Source organism: Podarcis cretensis (genome assembly GCF_951804945.1).
Source record: "Podarcis cretensis genome assembly, chromosome: 2".
Taxonomy (NCBI): Eukaryota; Metazoa; Chordata; class Lepidosauria; order Squamata; family Lacertidae; genus Podarcis; species Podarcis cretensis.
In genome coordinates, this window is record NC_137171.1 from 26,703,756 (window position 1) to 26,715,547 (window position 11,792).

General features: G+C 44.5%; 1 long non-coding RNA gene across 1 annotated transcript in view; it reads right to left on the bottom strand.

The window, feature by feature from the left end:
* Positions 1-11,535, bottom strand: part of LOC307210127 — a 106,282-nt gene extending 94,747 nt beyond the window's left edge. The window contains exon 1 of the long non-coding RNA XR_013835848.1: positions 10,770-11,535. This is a non-coding gene — a long non-coding RNA (uncharacterized lncRNA). The remainder of the gene's footprint in view (positions 1-10,769) is intronic.
* Between the last annotated feature and the right edge of the window lie 257 nt (positions 11,536-11,792).

An 11,792-nucleotide genomic window follows, 5' to 3' on the forward strand; every position in this document is an offset into this window, starting at 1 on the left:
CATCATCCCTGACCTTTGGCCACGTTGGGTGGGGGCTGATGAGAGCTGGAGTCCTGCCGACATCTGGCAAGCAACTTTGGCAACTTTCAGGGAGAGAGATGGAACAGGAGTGTGGGTGTGAATAAATACACAGCAAAATCCTGTGCTGATCTGCTCAAAAAATAAGTTCTACTCCCAGGTAAGTGGGTACAAGTCTGCTACCTTTGAATGTGAGAGGGGAGAATAGATGAAGGCAAGAACTGCTGCTTGAATGGTACAGGGTGATGTTTCAAAGTGTTGACATTTGAACTCCACTTAAAGCAACAACATTTCTGTTCGACAGTGGAATTTGCTGCCAAGGAGTGTGGTGGAGTCTCCTTCTTTGGAGGTCTTTAAGCAGAGGCTTGACAACCATATGTCAGGAGTGCTCTGATGGTGTTTCCTGCTTGGCAGGGGGTTGGACTCGATGGCCCTTGTGGTCTCTTCCAACTCTATGATTCTATGATTCTAAAGCAACAACATTTCTTGGGCCAGTACAGTACTTTTTTGGTAAAAAACAAAACAAAAACCCAACCATTACTGAATACATTCTGTCCTGTGGCAGTATACTGGTGTTTGGCGCAGTGCATGCCACTGGAAACTGACTAGGTTATGGCAAGGATTGAGATTTAGGAGTACACTGTCTAGGCCCCTTTGAACCATGATCTGCACCTAAACTTAAACTGAGATTTGACTATAAATTCCATCTCTACCTCCTCTAAATACTGGCGCTCACTTTTATGAAGTAGCAGCCTAGATAAACTAGTTGTCCAACAGGTTAGAGCACGATTTCCCAAACGCGGCCCTCCAGATGTTTTGGGACCACAACTCCCATCATCCCTAGCTAGCAGGGCCAGTGGTCCGGGATGATGGGAACTTTAGTCCAAAAACAGCTGGAGACCCAAGTTTGGGAAACACTAGGTTACAGCAAGGATGGTGAATCTGTGTGGCCCTTCAGTTGCTATTGGACTACAACTCCCATAAGCCTCAGCCAGCATGACCTGATGGTCAGGGATGATGGGAGTTGTAGTCCAGCAACATCTGGAGGGCAACAGGTTTCTGCCTTCCTATATTAGATGTATCATAGTCCACATATTTTTACTTTGGAAGGCCAACACACAACGTTCAGAAATATTCAATAATAATAGCCGACTGGATAGCTCAGTTGTTGATTAGAGCATGGTGTTTATAATGCCAAGGTTGTGGGTTCAATCCCCATATGAGGATGCATATTCCTGCATTGCAAGGGGTTGGACTAGATGATCCTCAGGGTCCCTTCCAACTCTACAATTATATGATTCTGTGAATTACATGCACTTAATCACAAATATTCACAGTTCTTAACATATAGTACCGACTATCGATGTCAAAGGCTACCCAAGCAAGCCTTGAATAAAATGCTTATAGGTGTGTGATCTGACTCACTAACAGGTGAGTAAAGGGAACTCAAAAGATAACTGGAGAGATTATACTTTTCAAGAATGAGCCATCATCAGGTATCTTGAACAGTGTACTCAAAAGATGCACAGTTCAGGACATCCCAGGAGGCAGTCAAGAGGTCATTCTTTGCCTCCAGCTACTAGGGAAGTTGATCAACTTTGTTTAGAAGTTACAGAATGCATGGCCAACTATTTTAGGTCCTGTTATAATACATTCATAAATGTGCTATGAAAGCTTGACAATTAAAAATTAACCTGCCAGAAAGATGAGTGTATATTGAGGGACGGTGTAATGCAGGGGTCCCCTCCAGATGTTGCTGGAGTCCATCTCCCATCAGCTTCAGCCAGCATAGCCACAGATCAGGGATAATGGACATTGCAGCCCACATCTGGAGGGTTGCAGATTCCCTATCCTTGGGCTAGGACCAAACAGGTTGAAATCTCCACTCAACAAGGGTGAGTCTAAGAAAGGTTACAGATTCAATGCTTATCTCAAAGGCTCCTTGGAAAAAAGAATAGTGAATACCCCATGGAGCAGCTTGAAAAAACCATGCATAATAAATGCAATAAATTAATATATATATATTAGTAATGTAATAACTGGTGTGGTGCAATGAATAAAGTGTCCGACTTGGACCATGGAGATGTAGGTACAAATTCTCATACCAGATTTAAGTCAAGCAAGAATGAGAAAGAGGGTTATTGTGAATACAGTGGTGCCTCGCAAGACGAAATTAATCCGTTCCGTGAGGCTCTTCGTATAGCGGTTTTTTCGTCTTGCGAAGCAAGCCCATTGACAGCTTAGCGGATTAGCGCTATCAGCGGTTTAGTGGCTTTTAGTGATCAGCTGTTAAGCGGCTTATCAGTGGATCAGCTGATAAGCGGCTTAGCGGCTTAGGAAAAAAGGAAAAAAAGGGGGGAAACCCGCAGGAACTTGCAAGACATTTTCGTCTTGCGAAGCAAGCCCATAGGGAAATTCGTTTTGCGAAGCGCCTCCAAAACGGAAAACCCTTTCGTCTAGCGGGTTTTCCGTCTTGCGAGGCGTTCGTCTTGTGGGGCACCACTGTACTTCCCATGAACACCACTGTTCCTTCACAATTAAAAGGTAACTTTGCTTATCCCAAAGAAACCAAACAAGGACAGCTATGCTTTTCTAAAGAAACATATTGAATGCTGAATGTTTAAAGCTTCTACGTGTACATCTGAAAGCACAGTGAAAACATTGCAATGGAATGTGAAGTTCAGGTCTAAGAGAGATTGCCAAAGCTGGATGACAAAACCTTTATTGTGGTACAAAATATACCAGCTGCCACAGCTGGGGAAAAGGAAAAAAACAGTCTGTATTCCAGCTAATTATGTCTATTGTCAGAACACATTCAGTGATGGAGGAATTACTGTGAACAAACTATGCATTGCCTTGGAATCTGACAGCTGGATACTGGAACAGAACCAGTGTGCTGTGATTGTCTGTTTCTCCACTTGCTCTAGTTGCCCATTCCTCTTACTATGTTATACAATTTGTCCCATTCACCCACCCCCCTTTGGATCCATGACTTTATTAACTTACAAATTGAATTACAGTAGTCATCTGATTTTAGTCAATTGATGCTTTGGCTAAAAGCTGCTAAGAATCCTACAACCCCAGAGGCAGCAGCAGCATCCAGAGAATTCAAGCAAGGTCCAAAGGTATATCACAATACACCTGCATGGGGAACCTGCTTCCATGCATGGATGAAACTCTCACCAAATTATTCTGAAAGTTTCATTTCTTTTCTAAAATTTAGACCACACACAAAGCGCATAAGCCTCCCGCCCCCCTTTGGCTGTTTCTAAAAGGGGGGAAATATAATGGGTGGCATTCAACTAAGTTTTAATGTTAATGATTCACATTAATGTCAATGGGTCTTCTATGAGTAAAATCCAGTACAAGCAACTCCCCGAATATCTAATGTCTTATGCTAAAATTAATTAATTTACGTGATTGAGGAGTGGATTTGGAGAATGGAGCAAACTGGCAGCGACACACAAACTCAAAGTCAGGGACTCATTTTCCCCTTCTCATCCCCTGTGTGGGATTACCAGTACGATATTATGGCCAGAGCACCAGGGAGGCAGTATGGAATACAGGTCGCAATCCACAGCAAGCACCTTTTTACGGCAGGAGAAAAGGGTGTGTTCACATCACAGCACAGTAAAGTTGTTTCCCCCACCTGAATTTCATATTTCTTCCTCCCCAGCTGTTCACATCACCCTGCTTTCTGCTTCTGTACACACCAGGGGGCATTGATGGGAAGGAGATGTCTTCACACCCTTGCAAAGGTGTTCATGTCTTTACAAGAGACATACAGAAAAGGAGATGATGTTGGCATCCATCTGTATTAGGCCTGGAACCTGCCAGAAAGTAACTTCCCCTGCCAATCAACTGCCTTCTTTCCAATCCACAGCCAGGCCAGGGAGGTAATTTTTAAGGCACCTAGCTAGGATGGTCTACTCTAGACCAAGGATGACCTCTAGATGCTAACAAGAAGAGCCCTCTTGTGCTCACAGAGCTACAATTTCCATAGTTCCCTGGGAGAGGAGTTGACTATTAAACCTGGTAGCTCTGTGAGGGGAATGGGGGTCTCCAAACAACTCTCAGCATCCTTAACAAACTACAGTCCACAGGATTATCGGGGGGAAACCCCAAAGTATGATACTGCTTTAAATCTATAGTGCAAACAGGGTTTAAAAGAAAGAGAAAGGAGCAAGAATCAGCAAAGCCAAGTTGTGGATGTTGTTCAAAACACAGCATTTGTTTTCAGCACTGCTTGGCTAAAATGCTTCACTCCAACATCATGTGCCTGTGACGGATAGTGGCAATGACAGCACTAGCCTAACCAATGCACTACAGGTGTGCAGCATGGGAAACCCATGACAAAGGATGCTGGGATCTGTAGTCCAGCAACATCTGGATGGCTACAGCTTCCCCATCCCAGATATATGGAATCAGAAGCCAACTCCTCATGAAGCCCCTCCCCATCAGCACTATGGATAAAAGTCAAGAACGGCAGCTATACTGTGGTGTTCAAGATCGGATGGGCAGAAGGTCTCTGGATGATCTGAAGAAGTTGGGCAAGGGTTTGGCTCCCACTTAATGTCTTACGTTTAATGTATTTTTAATCTTTTGTTGGAAGCCGCCCAAGAGTGGCTGGGGAAACCCAGCCAAATGGGTGGGGCATAAATAAATTATTGTTGTTATTATTATTATCATTATTATTATTATTATTATTTGTTTATCAATGACAGCAACAAAATTTTGTGTGGAAGGCCAGTGAGTTCAAATCAAGTTCTAGTGCTCAGAGCAAATCCCTGGGCTCAGGATCCTTAAATTCAGAACAGAAACCTGCCTTATGAATCTCACAGATCTAGTAAAATAAATAAAATTGCACAACTTTGATCATGCCTGTTCTAGAATCCCAAAAGGCAAATTGGGAAAAGGACACAAGGATTGTCCACTCTTCCACAACTCCGCTGAGCAGCTATACATGATGGTACTCCTTGACTTCGTTTATCTATATAATTCACACTGCAGGTCTAACATTTCTCCTTGTACTGCAGTGTGTCACTTACACTGTTAGGAATCCCTTTGCAGAGATTTCTTCTAGATGCCCATGGATGAAGAGGCAACACCCTAGAATGCCTGTATTTTAGAACAAGTTTTAGATAGGTCTAGCTTCCTATCTAGAGAACATTTGCAGCTTTCCCACAATCCGGACACAGCTCTGTTTTGTTGTGTGAATGTGGTTATCAAAAGTGCCTTTGTATAGGAAACAGTGTTTGAAGTAGCTCCAAAGACCCAAAACTTTCACAGATACAAAAAAGTCAATTTCTTCACAACAGGAAACAAGGGCTAAGGATTTTACTACGTTACATTGCGTTATGCATCAAAGAGACATCCAAAATCAACCAAGGATATCTGATGAGTTTTGCGATTAAAAGCACCACATAACTCAGAAATTCCCTCTTTGTATGAAAGTTTGCTTAACAAACATTGCTTTGCTTACTTTTTATCTCTTCAGCTGCTTCACCCATAACAAGTTTTCCTAAACAGAGTCAAGAAAGGCTGTACAACTTTCCCATGACAATGTCAACATCTGTTTGGGGTTTGCTTACATAGATTTGAAAACCATACAGATCTATGAAATGCTAATGAACCATTTGCAGCTTCATGTGCAATTTACACAAGATATACTTAACCAAATGCTGAAATTCTCATTTCCATTTATGCAAATATTGTTAAGGGGATATATTTTAAGAAGCAGGTTAGGGCAAGGCTCTGGAACAGCCATTTCTGGCTCAAGAAGAGCGTAGAATGTTAGTCAGGTCTTGTCCCAAACGGACAGAGGCTTTGTACACATGACATGAGTTAAGGACATTAATCCCTCTTCTTCTGAGCCAGTGTGGTCTAGTGGTAAAGAGCTGTAGACTCGTAATCTGGTGAACCGGGTTCGCTTCCCCACTCCTCCACATGCAGCTGCTGGGTGACCTTGGGCCAGTCACACTTCTCTGAAGTCTCTCAGCCCCACTCACCTCACAGAGTGTTTGTTTTGGGGGAGGAAGGGAAAGGAGAATGTTAGCTGCTTTGAGATGTCTTAGGGTAGTGATAAAGTGGGATATCAAATCCAAACTCCTCCTCCTCCTCCTCCTCTTCTTCTTCTTCATCTTCTTCTTCATCTTCTTCTGGGATAGCTCAATACGTAGAGCATGACACTCTTAATCTCAGGGTTGTGGGTTCAAGGCCTCCACTGGGCAAAAAGATTCTTGCATTGCAGGGGTGATGGACTAGATGACCCCCGTGGTCCCTTCCAACTCTACAGTTCTATTCCCCCCCCATTATATTTATTGAATTTTTCATTATCTATTATTACAGTGCTTTTATATTTTTCGCCTTGTTATTTGCTCAAAAGAGCTATCAACTTCCCTCCCACCTCATGGTTACCTTAACTATTTCTATTTCACAGCATTTCTATTTTTTCCTGTTTACATTATATCCATCTCAATTATCAAATTTTAAATAAGTATGTCAAAAAGTACATAACCTCAACATTACAAGTTTCTTAAGTCAATCCTCCTAGTGTTATTAAATGTTTACAATTATCCTTCAAATGTCATATAAATTTACTCCAGTCTTTTTGGAATGTTTGAACCCGCTGGTTTCGGATTTTCCCGGTCAACTTTGCCAACTCTGCATATTCAATCATCTTCATTTGCCACTCTTGAATCGCTGGTAACTCCTGTTGCTTCCATTTTTGAGCTAATAAAATCCTTGCTGCTGTTGTTGCATATTTGAACAGCCTTTGGTCTTTCTTCAGGATTTCCTCACCTATTATCCCCAATAAAAATGCTTCTGGTTTTTTAACAAATGTATTTTTGTACATTATCTTTAACTCATTATACGGTGGTACCTCGGGTTAAGAACTTAATTCGTTCTGGAGGTTTGTTCTTAACCTGAAACTGTTCTTAACCTGAGGTACCACTTTAGCTAATGGGGCCTCCCGCTGCTGCCACGTCGCCGCCGCGTGATTTCTGTTCTCATCCTGAAGCAAAGTTCTTAACCCGAGGTACTATTTCTGAGTTAGTGGAGTCTGTAACCTGAAGCATCTGTAACCCGAGGTACCACTGTCCCAGTAAGCTTTTACCTTACTGCACTTCCACCACATGTGATAAAAATTCCCTTCCTTTTCTTTACATTTCCAACATTCCTTACCAACCCTACGATTCTATGACCAACAGCACTGCATATTGCATCAGCAGTGGTGTGGATGGTTTGCCTCACTCACCTCTCAGCACTACACCTTCAAATAGCATAGGCTATTTGCAGGCTAACAGGCAGTTTGTCAAAGATGTGAGACATGGGGCAGTTATGGAAGGGTGTCCTTTTAGTCACACACATTTGTAGGCTGAATTGGGGTGGCGAGGAGATGAATGGAACTTGAACAAAGCTTGCATTGTGAGGGCTACATTAGGGAAGAAAATGAGCAATAGCAACAAAAATAAATGGAGAGAAAGTGTTTTGGGGTTTATTTGTTTGTTTGTTTGTTTCGCTTTATTTTCTCAAGTTACCTGAATATTCATTTGTGGGGGCAGGGCTTTTTTTCAGCCAGAACTCACCTGAACTCAGTACCGGCACCTCTCAGGTGGGAGTCATTGCCCTTATAAGAGAACAAGGAAGGTGTTCATTGTGAGTGCCAGCACCTCTTTTTCTAGAAAAACAGCACTGCTTTGGGGTATATTTTCCCAAGTGCTTACAGGGCTGTTGATTACCTTTCTTAAAACTACCCCAGGCTGGTGGGATAGCAATATATTACTGTCCAGAAATGTTGCTGAACCCAAGTGATGGTTGCTAAAGAATAACACCATAGTTTGTATGATACACCCATTTGAAAAGGGGAGAATTTAAACACAGCACCCAGGCTAAAGTCCAGAAGATTCGCTTCTTGCGGAGTTATCTCATGCGTCATTTCCAGAACATATTTTATGCTAGCTGTTTTAGAAAAGGATTTGCCCCGATCCCTTTGTAATTGTCCAACACGGGACCAGAGGGGTGTAGCCTTTATTTACAGAAGCAAAATAAGAAAGGAGATAATATATTTCGCCGAGAGTTGACGTGAGGTTATGAGCATGCACACACATGCAGAAAGGCTTCTACAATGTCAGAGTGAATGCAATTCACAGACAAGAAGGAAATAAAACTGATAGCACCACTCGAATTCCCATGAGAAAGATTGCATCTATAAACCCGTGTGTGTGTGTGTGTGTGTGTGTGTGTGTGATATTGCTGCTACAGAACCATGTATGGATGATAAACCTTTACTGCAATATATATCAGAATGAATGCATATTTATTAGAATATGCATCTGAATGAATGTATATTCAGAGTTAGACATTCTGCTTCTGCTGTATGCTTCTGCTCAAACATAGAATTTTATTGTTGTATTTAACACAACAAGCTAATGGTCACATCACACAAACTGCAACAACGTGCAAGTTCCAGTGTCACCACTGGATCCCGTTTGTTTTTTAATGATGTTAGCTTGCCCAAATCCCTATGCCAAGGCAAAGACCATCATAGCTCTGCCAGAAGTTTCATCTCCCTCATGATGAAACACACAGAGATGATCCTACAGTTTCTTTAACAGTGATTTCCATTGCTCAAGTACTTGTGTGGGAACGTGAGCCTCATTCATTTTCACTATAAGGTTGCAGTTGAAATACAAGAAATGATGTTCCAATCCCCCCCAAAATTAGTATAGTGATGGAAAGGAAACTATCATGCTGGAACTGCCTAAAAGATTACACTGACAACACAGACCCTTTTATTTTTTACATTTCTACACCACCTTTCCTTCAAGGTAGTCTACACACTTCCCAAATGAGTGCATTCCTGCAGAGGCTGAAATCTCAGACATGTGAGCTTTGAGAGTTGGATGAGCTATCTGCCATACAAAGAAAACCATGCACTAATCTATCTACCTTGAATGATTCGGATGTTCTTCCTTGTATCTAACCTCCTATGACCTTCCTGCCAGTCAGCTCTACTGACTTCTCCACCACCACTGAAAACATAAATGCTCTGTCTTGGGAGACGACAAATGTAAAAAAAATCTGAGAGGATGGAAATTCATTCACACCACTGCAAGAGACTAAAACATGTTTATGCATATCTAACGGACATTTGGAGCTGCCTTGGGAGCAAATGGCTCCTATAAGATCATTCAAATCAAGTTTCGCTAATGTGCTCCCAGAAGCAAGAACAGGCACAAGTGAGGGTGAAAGGAAGGGAAGCAGTGCAAAAGAGACATTCGATCCAAGATCCTTGTCAAGCTAAGAAATGTGGTTTAAGGCATTCTTGCCATAAATAAGATTCATGGGCGACAAGATTGCACCAGTTCCCACAAGAGCTCTATAAAAAGGCTGTGGTGGTGAGGCAGTGTGTAGCATCCCAGTACAAGCGCAGGGGTCGGCAAACCTCACCGTGGAGCTAGTAGTGCTGTCAGGGAACAAGATAAACTGCCTCTGCCTCTTGGGCAGGTGAGTCACTGAAACACAGAGGAAGGCTGAGGAGGGAATTCTAGCTTTGCACACCCTGGCTAGAGGGTGCATGAAATATGTCCTAGTGGGAAGAAATTCCAGAGATCAGAGAGGCACCCAGGAAGGAAGAAAAACAAGGAGCATATTGGCTACCCTAATGAAAACAAAGGCTGATTATATAGAAGAGAGCAGCCTAAAGCAAACCATTAGAGCCCATTTACACAGATGAAGGACTCAGTATTAAGTTACAGAGCAAGGTTAACAGCACCTGTGCCCCCAGGGACAAAATAAGGAGGCACAGGAGACTGAAAAAAACCAACCCGTGTTGGAAAAGGAGGCACAACCAAAATTTGTGTTGGGGGAACAAGCAGACAAAGCATTGCATGTGTGCATCTACGGAAGAACTGCAAGGCTTTGTGATCAAGCCACTGGGCTAGCTCGCCTGCATAACAGGACATGACCATTCCAACAACTCCAGTACATGCATGCTTTTTATTAGATCTTATTTTTGAAAAATAAGGAAGAAGGAAATATTATGCAAGGCTCTCCCCCCCCCAAAAAAAAGATGAACACTTTTTAATTATGTGCACGGATAAGCCACACACATTGCACAGGACTTTTCCCCAAAGGACAGGTGCGTTTCATCCTCACACCCACCGCCAGGCACATAATGCACTTCCTCTCCCCAGATGCCATTTCCTACATGACTCGCTCGCCTCGCCGCTTTTTCTCGACACCCCCAAGCAAATCACCCCAGAATTGCACCAGTCAGGGCGCCGCGCGCAAGGCTCGTCTGTATCCATTCGCGGCTCCATCTCACCGGGTTGCGGGCTGCCTGGAGCTTCCCTGCGGTGGGTGGGCGCTGTTCCCTCGCTAATACAAGCCTTCAAGTAACGGGCCCTGAATGCAAAGCGATAATAAAGCGAAACTTCCCGGAACGCGATAGGGAGAGAAAGGGGAATGATTTTTACGCTCACCCTCATCACAGTGCTGGGGATTCGCCCGCTTATTATTCCCAGTTTGGCGATGTCTCCTTAAGAGCATCACGTACATCCATACACATTGGTGGTGCGTGTAAAACAATCACTGGCAGAACTGTTTAAAAAGCAGTAACAACAGAAAGCGCTCCATCATCCACGTTGGAGCCGAGATGCCAAGACGAAGAGCACCAGCTGCCCCTCACCCTCACGCCACCGCTTCCCAGAGAATCCAAAGCAATCGAGGGCAAGCAGGAAACTTACCTGGAGGGCATCCCCCATGTGGAGAGAGGCTGCTGCGAAAAGCGCAGCAAGAATTATATTCCAAATATGAAGGCGGGGACGGAGAGGGCACCAAGCAGATCAGCTCCAAAACGCACCGGATTTTGCGTCAGGCAAAGGTGTCCAAGCCTAACCGGGGTGCGCAAAAACCATCGTTGCGAGGCAGAGGTACCACAATAATCCAGGCCCGAGGGAGACCAAGGGGCCAGGTTCTCCCAGGTGTTCTTGCCAGCATCTTCCCTCCTCTCCAGCAGATGCCCTCTTCCCGGAAGGGCGATGCTTGAACATCCCGGAGGCATAAATCCAACGCAGCGGGGTCCTTCCTTGTCCAACGGGGAAGATGCGTCCAGGTCGTGGGGGCCATAATAACCCGCATCCCACCCTTTGCAGACACTCGGGGTTTAGGGCTTCTGCCGACCTGCAGCAGCCAGCCGAGAAATGCGCACGATCCCCCGCGATTTGTGCCCGGCGAGGCGCGCGCTCTCTGTCTCTCTCCGGGCCAGCCCCAAAAGAGCGAGAGCAGCTCCCAGCGCATCCAGGCACCCGGGAGAGAAAGAGGCTGGAAGAAGCACCCGCTCGCGGGATCACGGAGCGTCTCGCCTCGCATCGAGGAGGCGCCGAGAGGTCCACCCCCACCAACTGCGCCTTAGCCATGCCCCTCCTGCCGGACCCCGCCGGCCGAGCGCCGCCAAAAAAGCAGCTCCGGAGGAGACGCGCTCTCGCCGCGAACCAGGCAAACGCGCGCCCTGCCCACCTCCTTCCCACTGCCCGGGCTCGAGCCATGCCTGCTTTTATATACTCCGCAGCCGCAGGCTCGCTCGACTGCGGCAAGCCGAGGCAGAGAGCATCACGGGAGTCGTAGTTTTTCCTCTCCCTCCGTCCCTCCCTCTCTCGCCACTTTCCAGTTTATATACTTCGTTATTTAAACGTGATGATGATAGATAGATAGATAGATAGATAGATAGATAGATAGATAGATAGATAGATAGATAGATAGATAGATAG